The following is a 15,113-nucleotide window of genomic DNA, read 5'->3' on the forward strand; positions in this document are numbered from 1 at the left end:
CTCATCCACAGCTGCCATTAGCGTTTAATTAAGTGTTGAATAGCAGCATTGGCTGAGCAGAATCCTGTCTTCCAGCCAGACTGTGAGAAAACTCAGCAGCTTGCTTCTAAAATACTGAGGGATCCCCAAAGCCAGACAATCCCTGCCCTCCAAACCAAAACATTAGTCATGACAACAGCCCCCAGGAGACAGGCCTTCTGCAGGAGCAAGACCCCCCTTGCCCCAACCCCCCGGCGGGCATCGAATCTGTAGGCTAATAAGGCATGGAGAGGGTTAATTCAACAGTGGGACAAACAGTGGGGACATGACGGCGAAATGGAAAGAGGAAATAAATAAATTGAATACATCTGGACATTTTGATGTCTACCAAACACGGTGGTGTGAAAGTCTCCATCAGCTGTGATAATTCTCTTAGCAACACAGTTCAATGGCCAAGGCTTGACATGATTTAATGTGGGCTGGCGGGACAGACACACATTTATCCTGCAGGGTGACAGACATAGACCTATATTCAAGTTCAAGTGCAAGTTTGTAGGCTTTGCCCAGGAATCTCGGCTACTTTCCTCCCAGGCTTTTGTTCTCTCTAACAATTGCTCTTTGTTGGTTCTTCTGTACTTGGCACTGTTTAGCTGTCTGACGGCAAACTTAACAGCCTTCCTTCCCAGTATAAGCACTCACATAAGTCTCTTCTTGCATACATATTTCAATGTATTAGATCCCTGTCCAACGTATCCATCATAGAGGGTAGGAGGCATCACCACAAGGTTTTCTGCATCCTACATTTCTTATATAGGGGAACTAACTTTTCCATACAACTGATGACAAGTCTCAAGGAAGTCACCTGGATGAAGGTAGGAGTCTTTATATTGTGTCCTCACTAGCATTTGAGTTGTTTTTTTTAAGGATGATGGGTTGAATATGTAATCAATGTACCAAATTTGTGAATACTTGTACTTAGCATTGGCGGTATCAAACCTAGTAAAGTAATCTGTGAGTTAAATAAGAACATTGAGGATGTGACTGGCCAAAATACTATTGTGTATTCATATTTGTTATGGGATGTCTGGTCTGCATGTGGCCAGCAGTATTAATGACACCAGCCATGGGAAGTTGGAATAATGACATTTACTGCATGCTCTAAAGGGTTAACTGTATATTTCACCGTATATTATTTATTACACCAGATTTATCTCGATAAATTACATAAAATTAAATAGACATATTCCGTATATAAATCTTTAAGCGAAAACAGAATATTATTTGACCATTGAAAACCCTACTGCCGACTGTTGCCTTGTTTAGTTCCCAAGTTCTTGCACTCATTGATTATAAAGAAAAACAGTCTATGCTTTCCCACCAAGGCTTCCGGATACCCCAGACGCAGCTCCCTGATTGTGGCTAAGCCTTTAACCCTATAAGCTCCTGGTGCCAGCCTCCGGGTTAATTGGTCATCTGACGGGGGGGGGGGGGGGGAGGGATTTGAATATGCAGATGCCCCTTGCATGATAAGTCACAATCATGTCTGAGCTGCTGCATTCTAGTTGTGCATACAGTGTTGCTTAGCAACTCAGAATCCTCATGCTCTGGTTACAGCAGCAGCATCGGGCCATGTTGTGTAGTGATAGAGATTTCATTGCAATATGGCCGCTTGTTGTCACTATCACGACTCTCGTATGATGGACAAGCCTCTGATATAAGGTGTGTCCCGTACAGAGATCTTCCTATTCCACGGCTGCACGTAATTTACTGCGGTAATATGTCAGAGAGCAAAACATTACCTCAATGCATTAGTACTCTGCATATAAAAACTGCATTAAGCAATGATTTGCAACTATCCCCTATATATAATACTACATATAGCAATGATTTGTAAATATCACCTACATATAATACAACATGTAGCAATGATTTGTAAATATCCCCTATATATAATACTACATATAGCAATGATTTGCAACTATCCCCTATATATAATACTACATATAGCAATGATTTGTAAATATCCCCTACATATAATACTACATATAGCAGTGATTTGTAAATATCCCCTACATATAATACTACATATAGTAATGATTTGTAACTATATAATGCTACATATAGCAATGATTTGTAAATATCCCCTACATATAATACTACATATAGCAATGATTTGTAAATATCCCCTACATATAATACTACATATAGCAATGATTTGCAACTATCCCCTATATATAATACAACATGTAGCAATGATTTGTAAATATCCACCACATATAATACAAGATGTAGCAATGATTTGTAAATCTTCCACATATAATACTACATGTAGCAATGATTTGTAAATCTTCCACATATAATACATGTAGCAATGATTTGCAACTATCCCCTATATATAATACTACATGTAGCAATGATTTGTAAATATCCCCTACATATAATACTACATGTAGAAATGATTTGTAAATCTTCCACATATAATACTACATGTAGCAATGATTTGTAAATCATCCACATATAATACAACATATAGCAATGATTTGTAAATCTTCCACATATAATACAACATATAGCAATGATTTGTAAATATCACCTATATATAATACTACATGTAGCAATGATTTGTAAATATCCCCCACATATAATACAACATGTAGCAATGATTTGTAAATCTTCCACATATAATACTACATGTAGCAATGATTTGTAAATCTTCCACATATAATACAACGTGTAGCAATGATTTGTAAATATCACCTATATATAATACTACATGTAGCAATGATTTGTAAATCATCCACATATAATACTACTTATAGCAATGATTTATAAATCCCCCTGCACATACTACATGTGGCAATGGTTTGAAAATACCGCCCACATATAATTCTACATGTAGTAATGATTTGTACATAACCCCAGCACATAATACTACAAGTAGCAATGATTTCTAAATACCCCACATATAATACTACATGTAGCAATGAAATGAAAATACTCCCTCACATACTACATGTAGCAACCATTTATAAATACCCCCTTGTAAATAACCACACATATAATACTACATGTAGCAATGGTTTCTAAATACCCCCACATGTGATATTACATATGGCAATAGCTGGTAAATAACCACACATATAATACTACATGTAGCAATGGTTTCTAATTGCCCCTATATATAATACTATATGTAGCAATGATTCGTAATACCCCTTTCATATATTATATTTAGCAATGATTTATAAATACTCCCCGCATATAATATTACATGTAGCAATAGTTGAAATGTAATATAGAAACAAAATGAGCTTATGCCCTGCTGTATGTATGTAAGTGGTAATAGAACTTACAAATAACATTGGGTACTTAGTTGATACTGTTTTTGATCAAGAAAACGTAAAAGCCATCCCACCGCAACAAGGTGTACTCCAAACTCCAAATATTAAAACCTTACCTAGTGTCAGACGACCTCAATATAGATGGGGGCACAGCAGGATCGGCGATAGTGCCGATTGGGTATACCTTGTCGCGGTGGGATGCTATTATGCTTTTTTGATCAAGAACAGTGTTTACTAAATACCTTATCTTATTTATATGTACTATTACTGCTTACTTACTTACAGCAAGGTTAATGCTCATTTTCTTTTTATCTTAGGTTTTGTCTGTTAAATGGCCAAACCATGCATGTATACTAGCTTATACTCTGGCTCATTTCTTTGGTGTTGCTGTACTTTTTTGTACTTTTTACATACAGTGGTGTAGCTCCCTTTTTTGAGGTGGGCATTTGATTTATACCGCTTCCAATGAGCAGGAGTCTGATCAGTCGCCCCTGGACCTGCCCTGCCAAAGTCTACATTTTGGTTGTCTGATGCTAGGTGAATTATTAATACTAGAGGATAGGACCATCCCGATTGAGTACACCTTGTTGCGGTGGGATGGCTTTTATGTTTTTTTGATGGAAAACAGTGTTTACTAAGTGTTATGTTATTTATACACAAAACCCCATGGTATTTATACACACCTATTAGTATTTACTTACAGCAGGGTATATGCTCATTTTGTTTCTATCTTAGGTTTGTCTGTTAAATGGCCACAGTGTGAACATGTTAATATACCTTGCATGTATACCAACATATGCTCTGGCTCATTTCTTTGGTTTTTATGTTTCAATAGTTTGTAAATATAAATCCCCCAAATATAATAGAATATGTAGCAATGCTTTCTAAATACCCCGCATATAATACTACATGTAACAATGGCTTGTGAGTACTCCCCACATATAATTCTACATGTAGCAAGACGCATATGATACTATATCTAACAATGGTATGCAAATATCTCCACATTTCATACTACATATAGCAATGGTTTGTAAATACTTCCGAAATTCTAATAATAAATTAAAAATGTATGAATTAGATATAACTAGCTATCATATTAGATATAATCATAGCAGGGGCAGATGTACCAAAGGATGCAAACTGTGCAGGGGCCCAAGAGGCATGGGGGGCCAGTTGCAGTTGCAGCAGGTGAAATTGTGCATTATCATGAACTTTTGGATTTTAACCCCTTACCGGCATCGGACATACTATACCGTCCGATGCCGGCTCCCCTGCTTTGATGCAGGGCTCCGCGGTGAGCCCGCACCAAAGCCGGGACATGTCAGCTGTTTTGAACAGCTGACATGTGCCCGTAATAGGCGCGGGCAGAATCGCGATCTGCCCGCACCTATTAACTAGTTAAATGCCGCTGTCAAACGCAGACAGCGGCATTTAACTACCGCTTCCGGCCGGGCGGCCGGAAATGACGTCATCGCCGACCCCCGTCACATGATCGGGGGTCGGCGATGCTTGTGAATGGTAACCATAGAGGTCCTTGAGACCTCTATGGTTACTGATTGCCCGTCGCTGTGAGCGCCACCCTGTGGTCGGCGCTCACAGCACACGTGCAATTCTGCTACATAGCAGCGATCAGCAGATCGCTGCTATGTAGCAGAGCCGATCGTGCTATGCCTGCTTCTAGCCTCTCATGGAGGCTATTGAAGCATGGCAAAAGTTAAAAAAAAAAGTTTAAAAAAATGTGAAAAAAATAAAAAAAACATAAAAGTTTAAATCACCCCCCTTTCGCCCCAATCAAAATAAATCAATAAAAAAAATATCAAATCTACGCATATTTGGTATCGCCGCGCTCAGAATCGCCCGATCTATCAATTAAAAAAAAGTATTAACCTGATCGCTAAACAGCGTAGCGGGAAAAAAATTCGAAACGCCAGAATTACGTTTTTTTGGTCGCCGCGACATTGCATTAAAATGCAATAACGGGCGATCAAAAGAACGTATCTGCACCGAAATGCTATCATTAAAAACGTCATCTCGACACGCAAAAAATAAGCCCTCAACCGACCCCAGATGATGAAAAATGGAGACGCTACGAGTATCGGAAAATGGCGCAATTTTTTTTTTTTTTTTTTTTTTTTTTAGCAAAGTTTGGAATTTTTTTTCACCACTTAGATAAAAAATAACCTAGTCATGTTTGGTGTCTATGAACTCGTAATGACCTGGAGAATCATAATGGCAGGTCAGTTTTAGCATTTAGTGAACCTAGCAAAAAAGCCAAACAAAAAACCAATGTGGGATTGCACTTTTTTTGCAATTTCACCGCACTTGGAATTTTTTTCCCGTTTTCTAGTACACGACATGCTAAAACCAATGATGTCGTTCAAAAGTACAACTCGTCCCGCAAAAAATAAGCCCTCACATGGCCAAATTGACAGAAAAATAAAAAAGTTATGGCTCTGGGAAGGAGGGGAGCGAAAAACGAACACGGAAAAACGAAAAATCCCCCGGTCATGAAGGGGTTAAAGGGCCCATATACAGCTCTTGAACAGGGGCTACCTTTTGTCTGTGTCAATATGTGCATAAAAGATAGACAAATAAACAGACAGGTAGAAAGATAGATAGATAGACAGACAGACAGACAGACAGACAGACAGACAGATAGATAGATAGATAAGGAACATCCTCCTCAGCAAAGTATCCAATACTTGCCCCAATCCAGATAAATAAAAAATGAAGTCAGCACTCCATGGAGTGCTGCCTTCCTTTTTTTTTTTTTAGATAGATAGATAGATAGATAGATAGATAGATAGATAGATATGGGATAGATAATAGATAGATGATAGATAGATAGATAATAGATACATAGATAAAACAGCACAGTTAAAAATAGGGTGCAAACGCCTCAAAAGCACATACCAGTCCTTTTACATAAATTCAAAAAAAGTTGAAGCTGCACACCATATCCAGATTCACAAAGTGCTCTTTAATAGCCCATGTGGGGATGTTTCGATCCCGGGTACAGACCTTAATCAGGATATGGTGTCCTGCTTCAACTTTTTCTGAATCTACATAGATAGATAGATAGATAGATAGATAGATAGATAGATAGATAGATAGATAGATATGGGATAGATAATAGATAGATAGATAGATAGATAGATAGATAGATATGGGATAGATAGATAGATAGATAGATAGATAGATAGATAGATAGATAGATAGATAGATAGATAGATAGATTAGATAGATAGATAGATAATAGATAGATAGATAGATAGATAGATAGATAGATATGGGATAGATAGATAGATAGATAGATAGATAGATAGATAGATAGATAGATATGGGATAGATAATAGATAGATAGATAGATAGATATGGGATAGATAATAGATAGATAGATAGATAGATAGATAGATAGATAGATAGATAGATAGATAGATAGATAGATAGATAGATATGGGATAGATAATAGATATGAGATAGATAATAGATAGATAGATAGATAGATAGATAGATAGATAGATAGATAGATAGATATGGGATAGATAGATAGATAGATAGATAGATAGATAGATAGATAGATAGATAGATAATAGATAGATAGATAGATAGATAGATAGATAGATAGATAGATAGATATGGGATAGATAGATAGATAGATAGATAGATAGATAGATAGATAGATAGATAGATATGGGATAGATAATAGATAGATAGATAGATAGATAGATAGATAGATAGATAGATAGATAGATATGGGATAGATAATAGATAGATAGATAGATATATAGATAGATAGATAGATAGATAGATAGATAGATAGATAGATAGATAGATATGGGATAGATAGATAGATAGATAGATAGATAGATAGATAGATAGATAGATAGATAGATAGATAATAGATAGATAGATAGATAGATAGATAGATAGATAGATAGATAGATATGGGATAGATAGATAGATATGAGATAGATAGATAGATAGATAGATAGATAGATAGATAGATAGATAGATAGATAGATATGGGATAGATAATAGATAGATAATAGATAGATAATGGATGCAGTACCTGCATACATACATATGGTTTAGCCCTTGTTGCAATGTCCAGATAAATCCATGTATATTTTGGTGTATTGCCTGTCTGATGGTGTAATCTGTAGTATGACCTGTCTGGACATATACACAGTGCAGGAACACAAAGAATTCTAGAATTATAGCAATAACCTGGATTTTGCATTAGGAGTTGTTGATGCATTCCGTAGCTATATAACAAATACCTGTGCAGCCCCTCGTCTGATCTTGTGATATGAGGGGCACACTACACACTTTGGACACAAATAAATAACGGGGGATTCCTGCTGCGTTCATTGTGTGAATCTGCCCCTTGTCAGACCCTTCCCCAGACCCCCGGCCGGCTCAGGCTGAGCGCTGCGGCGTCTGCGGTATGTGATCACTTGTGTCCTGGCACTGCTGATATACATCTATACATAGCCACATTGGGCTTTTCTATATACACATATACACATACACATATACACATATATACACATACACATATATACACATACACATATATACACTGTACACATATATACACATATACACATATATACACTGTACACATATATACACTGTACACATATATACACTGTACACATATATACACATATACACATACACATATACACATATACACATACACATATACACATATATACACATACACATATATACACTGTACACATATATACACTGTACACATATATACACATATACACATACACATATACACATATACACATACACATATATACACATACACATATATACACATACACATATATACACTGTACACATATATACACATATACACATATATACACTGTACACATATATACACATATACACATATACACATATATACACTGTACACATATATACACATATACACATATACACATATACACATATATACACTGTACACATTTACCTGATTAGCTCCATAAAACCTAATTAGGACCGTAGTGATGTGCACATTACAATGAATTACCCTATCACTAGCCTACAATGGCTGATAACAGAGAACCAGAGACTGCATCCACCAGCACAATAAAATAAGTGGATATCTGAGAAACTTTACTTTTATTGACTATTGTAGCTCATAAATGGCTATTAGTACAACCTTAACTCTGTATGCTGCTAACTTACAAGGAACAGGTCTGACCAATGGTATTATTATAAAATGCATAACCCTCTAGAAGATGGCCATCCTCTGCCATACAGCTCATTGATTGCTCGATAATGTCTCTGGAGGACAACTTTCCCCCTACAATAGCATGTGTCATCATTGTAAACATTCTCTATCCACATTCCCTTATGTTGAAGGGGTTAAATACTGCACTTGAGCTATAGAAAGACTATACCGAATAGACTTCTGAATCTGTGGCTGTCCGCAAGATCCTCCATTCACTGACAATCAGAAAGAGTCATAGAATTCATTTTTTTTGTCTTAAAATACTCCCAAATATAAAGACTAGCAGTCAGTATGAACAAGAAGCGCAGAAGCAGTGGTGTGGTCGGAGAAGACTCCTCCAGCACACAGAAGATGTGTCACCAGGAAACATCAGACTTAGAGGAATTGACTTCTATCCAGATTACTTTTACTACATGAAGGTGGACACCCATCCTGACCAGTGATACTGAAAAGCCACTAATATGTTCTCATGGGGCATTTGCAGAGTTGTCTTATAAGGAGCTAAGCCTTGTATAAAGGGATTAGGCAACAATGACAAGGGATTACAGTATGTGGTGCCACATATTAATATGTATATGGTGGTCCGCCCGGTTGCAGCTCACTAGTGTCTTAGGATCAGAGTTAATGTCTGATGTGCAAAATAGACACTAATTATGATAGACAAGCAGAACAATATATGTAGGATGTGTGATTTTAGTCTTTGTTATGGGAAAAAAACCCTCAGTATTGAGGAATAGCAAACACTGACACACATGTGAGGAGAGGACTTTTCTATGAGTGATGGAGCTGTTACATGGAATGGGCAATCGCTGCTTGTCTCTCGGTTTCACCCTTCCATCAAGTGCCAGGAGACTGGCAGCGTGCTCTGTACTGCCACCACTGGTAGCAAGCTGGTAGTGCAGCGCTTTATTCGCCGTGATAACAATTAGCAGGAGGCTTTGCCCAGGCACAATAGGGAGACGTCTTACATGATCACCTAGCACTAGATCAAAGTCTACAAGAACACTTCCAGCAGCTCTTGTATTATGTATGCCTGGCAAGCAAATATGAGTGGCTGTCAGATATTTCTGCATTACAGAGTCACATGAAGGTTAATACTCGATTTTATGCCATCTTCTGCACATAGTAGGTTGAAGATGGGGCAGAGCTGCAGATCTGTGTCCCCTTGAAAACGATTCACTTGGAGAAATTCCATTTTGCAAGCAGCAGCCATTTTGCAGCAGCTGAACGATACACAGGACTGTAGTGGATGTGGATTGTAACCACCCACCAAGCTCACACACATAACAGTTATTGTGCCCATCAAGAGCCCCAGGAGTTCCCTGGCACAGAGGGGCTAGGTGTGTGCCATCCAGGTGGAGTGATTGTCTGCTGGGGTGATAGGAATACATGACAGATCTGTAATGTGTAGCCCATGGGCTGAGCTGCAGTGCCAAGCCGGACCACTGCTCTAATAATGTGGCTGGCATGTCATTGATAGCAGTGCACCCTCCTAATGAATGAGCCCATGCTAAGACGATTAATTGCACTTCTACACAGGGTGCAGGGGGCTCATCTGGAGAGTGTGCTTAGAGCAGAGATGAATGGGTTAACCCTGCCCCTGCTGGTGATGAGTGCAATGAGCTGCTGGGTCCAGTCCAATAGCACAGGCTGATTGCACTGGTGTGTAACTGGTGTGACCAAAGTATGACCTGGATGGATGAGGGATGGATGGATCAGTGATGGAAGAGGGATGGATGGATGAATGAGGGATGGATGAGGGATAGATGGATAGAAATCTGCCTACAGATTTCACAACTTTACAGTGTTCCTCGCATATGTGACATGCACCTGGATGGATGGATGAAGGATGGATCGATGAGGGATGGATGGATGAGGGATGGATGAATGGATGAGGGATGGATGGATGAGGGATGGATGAATGGACGAGGGATGGATGGTTGAGGGATGGATGGTTGAGGGATGGATGGATGAGGGATGGATGAATGGATGAGGGATGGATGAATGGATGAGGGATGGATGAATGGACGAGGGATGGATGGATGAATGGATGATGGATGAATAGATGAGGGATGGATGGATGAGGGATGGATGAATGGATGAGGGATGGGTGGATAAATGGATGATGGATGAATAGATGAGGGATGGATGGATGGATGAGGGATGGATGAATGGATGATGGAGGAATAGATGAGGGATTGATGATGGATGGATGAGGGATGGATGAATGGATGAGGGATGGGTGGATAAATGGATGATGGATGAATAGATGAGGGATGGATGGATGGATGAGGGATGGATGAATGGATGATGGAGGAATAGATGAGGGATTGATGATGGATGGATGAGGGATGGATGGTTGAGGGATGGATGGATGAGGGATGGATAGAAATCTTCTGCCTCCAGATTTCACAATTTTACAGTATTCCTCACATATGTACATGCAAGAAGGACATCATGTACAACCACCGTACAGAACCAAGCAGAGCACGTGCACAATGCAGTTTTATCGTGTCAGATACTGATGAATATACAAGAGATTCATGTCCTTATGTAGATTTTACGTGGGCCCCCCAGTAATTGGTGAATAAGGAGGGGGTTGCACTTCTAACACGGGGCAACAGCTTGCAAGTAATGTATTGAGAGGTCTAGTCTGTTGCAGACGTTTTTTCATTCCTTGCCAATTAAGGGAGCTTCTTTAAAATATAAGACATTCAGATAAGTGGAATTGGCCTGAAACGAAGAACAAAAGGCGTGATGCATATGTGTGTCCCTCAGTGCAACCTCCCATTAACACACTTGTGTGCTGCAGCACCTGCTGACTGAAGTGCCCTCCTGGCACACAATGCAGAGCCCCCCGCATTCTGCACAGTACCTGACGGTGAATAAACACTACATGCATTTATACAAGGTACTTAGCACTTATTATTCAGCAAAATGCTTCATCTCCTGACAGCCTCCTCTAACCAAATGTACAATGCAAGTTATGGACACACAATGCCTCGTCTTCCAACCAAGCTGATTGTTAAACAAACCAGCTTTTCCTAAAGAAAGTGGTTATTTAAAAGTGCAATCAATGCTACTTTATTAAAAAAACACATTTTTGTTGTTGGGAGTGTCAATAAGCTCTTTATGTCTTCTCCTGAGATTCTGCTCTATTCCCCTTTTAGCTGCAAAAATCTGTCAAACCCAATGAGTCAGTTCCTTTACATGCGTAACGGGACTGATAAAAGCCTTAATTATTTCTGCCGTGCTGACTGTTTGCTGTGGCATTAATACACAATATATATTGGGATTGGTAAAGAAATAACAAAAGCACATGGCACTTTAGATGGTCTTTTCTTTGGTAGCAAAAGTTAAATGTGTGTTATACTAGTTTCCTAGTAAATGTATACAGACCTGTGTGAGTTTTATCAATGTAGCTATTGGGGGCTATTAATTCACACCAAACTGATGGCACGCTGACCATTAGATAGATAACGATAGGTGACAGGTAGATAGATTGATGGACAGCAACATATCACAGACAAGACGACAGAATGGTTGATAAATAAACAAATAAATAAATAGATAGATAATAATAACATAAACTATAGCTTACATTTACAAAAAGTATAGACTAATAGTAACAAATTCATAAACTGCAGCAAACACAAAACTAGAAACCATTAAATAGATTTATTAAAGCAAATGGAATAAAACTAGTTTGTAAAATAAAAGAAAGGAAGACAGAAAATAAATACCTGCATATATTTGAGAGGTAGTAAAATGCAGAAACATATAGGATAGATAGATCAATAGATAGATATATGATTACATAGATTAGATAGTATACATCTATGATACGTACAGTACAGACCAAAAGTTTGGACACACCTTCTCATTTAAAGATTTTTCTGTATTTTCATGACTATGAAAATTGTACATTCACACTGAAGGCATCAAAACTATGAATTAACACATGAGGAATTATATACTTAACAAAAAAGTGTGAAACAACTGAAATTATGTCTTATATTCTAGGTTCTTTAAAGTAGCCACCTTTTCCTTTGATGACTGCTTTGCACACTCTTGGCATTCTCTTGATGAGCTTCAAGAGGTAGTCACCGGAAATGGTCTTCCAACAATCTTGACGGAGTTCCCAGAGATGCTTAGCACTTGTTGGCCCTTTTGCCTTCACTCTGCGGTCCAGCTCACCCCAAACCATCTCGATTGGGTTCAGGTCTGGTGACTGTGGAGGCCAGGTCATCTGGCGTAGCACCCCATCACTCTCCTTCTTGGTCAAATAGCCCTTACACAGCCTGGAGGTGTGTTTGGGGGTCATTGTCCTGTTGAAAAATAAATGATGGTCCAACTAAACGCAAACTGGATGGAATAGCATGCCGCTGCAAGATGCTGTGGTAGCCATGCTGGTTCAGAATGCCTTCAATTTTGAATAAATCCCCAACAGTGTCACCAGCAAAGCACCCCCACACCATCACACCTCTTCCTCCATGCTTCACGGTGGGAACCAGGCATGTGGAGTTTATCTATTCACCTTTTCTGCGTCGCACAAAGACACGGTGGTTGGAACCAAAGATCTCAAATTTGGACTCATCAGACCAAAGCACAGATTTCCATTAGTCTAATGTCCATTCCTTGTGTTCTTTAGCCCAAACAAGTCTCTTCTGCTTGTTGCCTGTCCTTAGCAGTGGTGTCCTAGCAGCTATTTTACCATGTAGACCTGCTGCACAAAGTCTTGTTGTAGAGATGTGTCTGCTGCTAGAACTCTGTGTGTCATTGACCTGGTCTCTAATCTGAGCTGCTGTTAACCTGCGATTTCTGAGGCTGGTGACTCAGATAAACTTATCCTTAGAAGCAGAGGTGACTCTTGGTCTTCCTTTCCTGGGGCGATCCTCATGTGAGCCAGTTTCTTTGTAGCGCTTGATGAATTTTACAACTGCACTTGGGGACACTTTCAAAGTTTTCCCAATTTTTCAGACTGATTGACCTTCATTTCTTAAAGTAATGATGGCCACTCATTTTTCTTTACTTAGCTGCTTTTTTCTTGCCATAATACAAATTCTAACAGTCTATTCAGTAGGACTATCTGCTCTGTATCCACCAGACTTCTGCTCAACACAACTGATGGTCCCAATCCCATTTATAAGGCAAGAAATCCAACTTATTAAACCTGACAGGGCACACCTGTGAAGTGAAAACCATTTCCGGTGACTACTGTTATGACCTGGTGGTTAAGAGGCCACACTGAAATGACCTGGTGGCTAAAATGCAACATGGAACGAGCTCTGAGAAGGTGGTATCTCTACTGACCGCAGTCCCTAATCCTAACAACACAACTAGAAATAGCCGTGGGATGTTCCTGACACTCCCTAGACACCTCGTCACAGCCTAAGATATAACTACCCCTAAAGAAGGAAATAGAAAGCTATCTTGCCTCAGAGAAACCCCCAAAAGGAAAGACAGCCCCCCACAAATATTGACTGTGAAAGGAGAGGGAAATGACTAACACAGAAATGAAATTAGAATTCAGCAAAGGGGAGGCCAATACTAAACTAGATAGACAGAGAGCAAAGGATACTGTGCGGTCAGTATTAAAAACTACAAAATCCACGCAGAGTTTACAAAAATGAACTTCACACCGACTCACGGTGTGGAGGGGCAAATCTGCTTTCCCAGAGCTTCCAGCTAGCCTGAATAAGACATAGTGACAAGCTGGACAAAAGAGACAAAATGCAAAGCAATAGAGTCCAAACAAATGGACAAACAAACTAGCAAAACTTATCTTTTGCAGACAAGGACTGGCCATATGAGAAATCCAAGGGAAGAATCAAATCCAACCAAGAACATTGACAGCAGGCATGGACTAAAGCCCAGAGCAGGTTTAAATAACAAACCCAGGCAAGGCGATTAGTGAAGGCAGCTGCTACAGCTACCTAACGGAGCAGCAGTTCCACTCGAAACCACCAGAGGGAGCCCAAGGGCAGAACTCGCAAACACACCATTAGCAACCACAGGAGGGAGCTCCAGAACGGAACTCACAACAGTACCCCCCCTTGAGGAGGGGTCACCGAACCCTCACCAGAGCTCCCAGGCCGATCAGGACGAGCCAAATGGAAAGCATGAACCAAATCGGGAGCATGAACATCGGAGGCAACAACCCAAGAATTATCCTCCTGGCCATAACCCTTCCACTTGACCAGATACTGAAGCTTCCGTCTCGAAAAACGAGAATCCAAAATCTTCTCTACCACATATTCCAATTCCCCCTCAACCAACACCGGAGCAGGAGGATCAACGGAGGGAACCATAGGTACCACATATCTCCGCAACAAGGATCTATGGAACACATTATGAATGGAAAAGGAAGCTGGAAGGGCCAAACGAAAAGAAATTTCAGAAATCTTATAAGGCCCAATAAAGCGAGGCTTGAACTTAGGGGAAGAAACCTTCATAGGAACATGACGAGAAGACAACCAGACCAAATCCCCAACACGAAGCCGGGGACCAACACACCGACGACGGTTAGC

The 15,113-nt window shown here is 39.6% G+C and overlaps 1 long non-coding RNA gene across 1 annotated transcript in view; it reads left to right on the forward strand.

The window, feature by feature from the left end:
* Positions 1–578: 578 nt before the first annotated feature.
* The window catches only part of LOC138676691 (uncharacterized), a 143,736-nt gene continuing 129,201 nt past the window's right edge, over positions 579–15,113 (forward strand). Inside the window, exon 1 of the long non-coding RNA XR_011320808.1 lies at positions 579–851. This is a non-coding gene — a long non-coding RNA (uncharacterized lncRNA). The remainder of the gene's footprint in view (positions 852–15,113) is intronic.

The sequence above is a fragment of the Ranitomeya imitator genome, chromosome 4, assembly GCF_032444005.1.
Source record: "Ranitomeya imitator isolate aRanImi1 chromosome 4, aRanImi1.pri, whole genome shotgun sequence".
Taxonomy (NCBI): domain Eukaryota; kingdom Metazoa; phylum Chordata; class Amphibia; order Anura; family Dendrobatidae; genus Ranitomeya; species Ranitomeya imitator.